This window comes from Hemiscyllium ocellatum, unplaced genomic scaffold (assembly GCF_020745735.1).
Source record: "Hemiscyllium ocellatum isolate sHemOce1 unplaced genomic scaffold, sHemOce1.pat.X.cur. scaffold_608_pat_ctg1, whole genome shotgun sequence".
Lineage (NCBI taxonomy): Eukaryota > Metazoa > Chordata > Chondrichthyes > Orectolobiformes > Hemiscylliidae > Hemiscyllium > Hemiscyllium ocellatum.
Window position 1 is genome coordinate 50,345 of NW_026869132.1, and position 6,293 is coordinate 56,637.

The following is a 6,293-nucleotide window of genomic DNA, read 5'->3' on the forward strand; positions in this document are numbered from 1 at the left end:
TCCACCAGCTCTAGTTCTGCACACAAATTCACTAATTGCATACATTATAACGAGGATATTGAGGGACGTTTGGATATTCTGTCCACCGTAGGGCCATAAGACAGTTGCAATTTCCTTCTACAATAATGTGCCACGATGCAAGATAACTTAATTTGGGAAAGGCATCTTCCAGGAGCTTGAGAGGGTGCACCGGGTGGCAATAAACATTCAAAATAATGTATCAATTCCCATAGTTCAAGGCTTTGAGGATTACGATCCTTCCATGGGTGTTTAATATAATCTAGCAATTTAAATGAAAGGTTGCTCCTATCCATTATGATTTCCCCCCACTCTTAGTATTAAAACATGAGAAATAAACCCGATCAAATCCTCCCTGCTGTAACGTCAAACGTTCCTTGTAATCAAGGTGCATCTCCTGCAATAGAACAACATTCACTCTCTCTTTTGTAAGACGATAAAGTACATTTTCCCTCTTGAATGGCAGATGGCTCCCCTTAATGTTCCAGGTACACCGTTTAAGCACATCATTATCCATAACATACTGGAGCAACATTTGAACTCGAGAGAGAATTTCATATCGAATTACACATCGCTAAGTATTGATGACAAAAGACTCATCGAGCTTAAATCTGTACAAACTAAAACTACTGCAACCAACAAGCTCTCAAAACTTTCCAAAGCTAAAAACATTTAAAAAAAGAACGAAACAAAATCCAAAGTACCAATGACACTTTATAGAGTTTTCTCAACTCCACCCCCCACCACCTTACCCAATGGGGACGCTTACATATCACAAAACTTTATCTTCTGCCCGCTTCCAATATGGCATCCAGGGCAATTAATAACAATTAATAGGTGGGCACTTAATCATCACAACCACATTTGTATATCGCTCCAGCTTGAGCCGCACCCCAGACACAAGCAAAGAAAGAGAAAACGAGTAATGATAGTATGAAGAAGTTAAAAGTGAGTATTCTACCAATCCCCGACTATAATGTAACACTGGTTGATACCAGAAAAATCCAACAAAATTTCTTTGAGAGAGAAACATGATTATCTCAACATCCAGCTTACTTTAAAGTGTCCACAAAGTTTTTGCTTTCTCTGGAGAGTCAGACAAGTTCATTGATCCATTCACAGCAATACGAAGCACCGTTGGGAACCATAAGGAATACTGAATCCTGAGTTCTATTACTCTTCTCTTGACGTCATCACAATATTTTATTTTCTGTATCACCGCCGCTGTAAAGTCCTGAAAAAACATAATCCTGGAGCTTTCATGAATTAAAGCCATCCGAATATACATTGAGCTTCCATCAGTCTTCCATCAGTTTTGAATTATATTCCTGGATGTTCTGGAGCCGTGTCATTTGGTACTATCGTCTACATTTCTCCCCAGATCGCACATTCCTGCCAATCCCCGATAATCCTCGACTCCGTTGTTATTTATGAACCTTCTGTCTGTGCCTCAAAAATATTCAATATCTTTGCCTTTAATGATTTGTGGGGAAGAGAGTTACAAAGACCCACAACACTGAGAAAACAAAAATAAAACACAAGCTCTGAGTGTGAGATTATTTTTTTCTTTGTCTCCTTATCTGAAGAAGGATATAATTATATTGGAAGTAGTTCGGAGATGTTTCACTTCACGTATTCCAGGAATGAGTACCTTATATTACAAAGGCTTTAACAGGTTACTCTTGGAAACAGAGGTGATCTTATTGAAATATACAAGACCTAGAGGAGAGTGGATCAGATAGATACCTACTGGGTATAGTCCAAATTTATTGTCATTTTTATAGAATCTCTTCAGTGTGGAAGTGGGATATCCCATCCATTAATTCCACACTGACCCTCCGAACAGCATCCCCCCTGATCTGCCCGCCCTTCCCTATCCATGTGACCCTGCATTTCCCATGATTAACCTACCCATCCCTGGGCACTATGGGCAGTTTAGCATGGCCAATCCACTGTAAGTTACATATCTTTGGACTGCGGGGGGTAATTGGAGCACTGTGAGGAAACCCCACACAAAGCGTCGCCCAAGGTTGGAATTGAACCCAGCTCCATGGTGATGTGACGTAGCAGTGCTAATCACAGGTCCACCATGCACACCCGTTAGTTCTCTTAGTTAATTGTGGCTGACTAAAGAAGTCTGCCTGACTTGTTCCTTCCACTGAACCTGACCCAGTCTGAGACCTTTATGATCTGCCATATCACCAACCTGGTCACATTTAAAATTTGTTGGGAGCAGTGGAGGAGTGAGACTAGAAAAAGAAACAGTAACTCCGTCTAATCTCAGTTAGAGCAAGAATTAGGAGAAATTCTCCAAGTGGGATTTCATTCAAGCGCGAATTCTCTTTCCCAGAAGTTTGGGATGGCTGAATCCTTATATTATATTGAGCTTGGTTTCACCTGATTGCCCATAGACAGGTGAATCAGGGATAATGGTGCATGGAGAGAGAGGTGTAGTTGAGACCACTATGAGATGAGCCACGAGCTTGTTTACTAGTGGAGTAGTGTCCAAGGGACGAATGACCCATTCGTATCCCTCAGCCCTGTGTTCTAATGTTCTATTCAGCCCTTCGGACCTGATACAGAGGGGAAGATCGAGGCCACTCCAATGGTGAGTTGTAGTTTCGGAAACATACTTGGAAAATCTAGGCTGGGTCAGGAACCGACACCCACCCCCAATCCCTCTTTCCAGGCTTCCCCTCTCTGTAACTTCCATTCCAGATGTTGGTCATGTTACAGACCCAGATTCGCTGGGAATACAGCTCCCATACCCCACCCGGGTTAACGCAAACAAATCATCTGCTCTCCCTGAGTGCAACATTGTACAACACAACTCCCAGGAAAATACCCAGTTACTTTCCAAAAGCATAACATGTGAAATTAATAAATAGGAACAAGAGTATGCCATTCGGCCCATCAAGCTAGCCCTGTCATTTAATAAGAACATGGCTGATCTACTCCAGGGCTCAACTCAACTTTCTTGCCGACTCCTTGTATCCCTCCACACCTCTCTGGGTTAGGGAATTCCAGACATTTACTATATTCTGAGAGAAGACACCACTTTGCATCTCAGATTGAAATCAATACTTCTTTTTCGGTACCTATATCCTCGAGTGTGACACTCTGCCCAGGAATGGAAACAACTTCTCAATATCTGCCTTCTCAAGTCCTTTCTGTGTATTGGATATTTCAGCAGTATCGCTCACCATTCATTTAACCCCAATGAATAATCGCTTCACTATTATTGAGGTTCTCAATAATTCAACCTTTTTATCCCAGGAAGCCGCCGAATGTCCCAACCTAGTTACTTGCTGCATCAGCATGCTGACGTTGTGTTTCATACACAGGAAGACTGCAATCTCTTTGTACTGCTCCTTTTCTGGAAGTTCTCTCCGTTAAGTGACAGCCTGCCTTTTGATTCTCAGTGTCATCCACAAACTCGGACGTATATTGCACTCAGCTCCCTCCTTCAGGCTGCCAGTATAGATTGTCAATAACTGATGCCATCGGACTGATATGTGTGGTACTCCAGCAGATTCACATTTATTATAATGATCCATTTATCCTGACTCTCCGATTTCGATGTGTTAACCAATCACCATCGCATGTTAATACATTATTCGTCATCCTACGAGCTTCTGGCTTGAGTAAGATCTTTTATTTGATCATACCCTGTGGAAAATCTCTGGAAAGCCTCTTGTCTATCAGATTCCCCCCATATCAAATCCGCATGTTATATTTTCAGGCATCTCCAGAAAAAGTTTGCATGATCTTACAGGGCAAAATATAACTTCCCTTTCACGAAACCATATTGACTGTGTGTGAAGCTTTCCTCAATGCCCATGCTGGCCAGGTTTTCCAAACTATACGAGCCCCATCTGCTTTCATTTGGCCCATATGCCTCTAAATGTTCCCCATTCATATGTTTGTCCATATGAGTTTTAAATGTTGGAGCTGTACATGGATCTACCACTCTTCCTCTGGCAGCTCATTCCATACCCACACCACCCTCTGTGTAACAACATTGTCCCTGTGTCCCATGTAAATGTTCCCCCTTTCAACTTAAGTCTATGGTTGAACTCTCCCATCCTGTGGAAAAACCCTTGGATATTCACCCGATCCATACCTCTCATGATTTCATAAACTTCTGGAATGTCAGCCCCATAACCTTCTACACTCCATCTGATACTAACTTCAAGAATATGCATTTAAAGATAAGTACTGCAAATTTGAAACTATATTAAACATGACAGTAAAACAGTACTCAGCCCAAACTTCATACTGTTATTTGTCTTTCTCCATATTAAATACTGAAACGCTTACAAGTGCCAATAAGAGGTCAAGCACCTGAATTTATTTATCTAAAGGGGGTGATGATCTCGACAATGAAAACGTATCTATGGCCAGATCTATATAATACCATATAGTCAAAATGCCCCCTCCTGTCCTCCCTATGGCCTTGTGTGCTTGTGTCTTGCTTATCTTACAATCAATAGAGAGAACCCCTTTCCCTCAGTTACATTTTAATTTAAACCCGTTTTACATACTCTTCATTTATCTTTTGTCACACTCTCTTTTCCCTGTTACCCATTCCCCATCTCTGGCACGTGTTTAAAACCACATTTTCTAATCATTTTCAGTACTGAAGAAGTCTCACACTAGACTTGAAACACTAACTCTGTTTCTCTGTCTCCGCAGATGCTGACAGACCTGCTGTGTTTATCCAGAAATGAATAGGGGCACAGAACAAATTTTCAGTTAAACAAATAATGATCGATACTGGAAATAGAGTACCAAAAATTGCTGGAGAAACAGGGAGCTTTGTAGAAGGTTCACTGGACCTGCAAGTTTATATCTGTATTCACTCCAGAAAATGCTGCAACATCTCCAGCAACTTCTTCAGCAATTTCTGTTTTTGAACAATTTCCAACGACATATGTCAAAGATGCCCAAACATTCTGTCCAACATGGAGCGCCGTACACTGGGAACTGAACAATAACGCATAAGTTCCTTGACTCTGAAACTGCAGAAGGCTGGCATCACTGACACTGCGGAGTTCAGAATCATCGTCAGGGAGAAAAACAGAAGGAAACACATTCACTTCAAATACTGAAGATGGTATTACTGAAAGGAAAAGATTGAGGGAAAGTAACAAATTGGAGGCGTGACACCAAGGAAAGAATTTCAGCAGAATGAGACGATGAAAATGGAAGGGTTGCCGCACCAGAAACCAGAGTAGGTCAGTGAATACAGGGCTGTTGGGTGAATGGGTCTCGGTGTGAACTGGGGGACAGTCAGTGGAATTGAATTGTAGACATTGCAGCTTAAACTGGGTTATCATCTGATGCTGTAGATCACAGCAGCAGCAGAGGCAGAATTGTATTCAATGACAATCTGCAACCTTTCACTCAGGATAATCTCTCAGTACACTATTACCATCAAGCAGATCTATGGTTCAGTGCTGAGTGTGGGTGAACATGCCAGGGTCAGTACCATGTGTACCTTTACCTGAAGACAACCCATCAAAGGTACCACAATTGACTGGTTACATTCGAAACAGCAGAACTAACATCTGGTACAGACGCAGAAATGATCCCACAACTAACAAATCTGATCTAAGCTCTGTCATCCTGCCAAATATAAGCATAAATGTCGATGGATCATTAAACAAGTTACTGGAGGAGAGGACTCCATAAATATCCCCATCCTAAATAATGGAACCGTTCTAGACATTAGTGTAAAAATCAATTATGTGGTGTCTGCACTATCCTCAGCCAGACATGTTGAGTCAATGATCCACCTCACCCTGTCATGATGCCCACAGAATCACAACTAATTCAATTCGCTGCACGTGACATGAAGAAACAGCTGAACACAATAGATACGACAAAGGTAATGGGCCCTGACCCCATTCCTGCAATAGGACTGAAGAGTTTTCTACACAACAAGCCGTGTCCCTGGGGAAGCTGTTTCATTCCAGCTCCAACTCTGACATCTCCCTGGCAATGTGGAAAATTACTCAGCTATGTCCAGTTCCCTAAGAGGGGAATAAATACAATCTGACCAATTAGCACCCCATCAGTCCCATCACGACAGTCAAAATTGGTTGGAGTTCTTTTTTTAACAGAGTTGCCAAGCAGCTCAGTGTGGTTTCCAATAGGTCCCCATGCGGAGATAGTGCTGTTGTGGAATTGTCATTGGATTATTAATACAGACCAGGCTAATGCTTGGGCAGCTGGTGGAAAAATAAAAACAATTATTAACATATCGAGCTGTA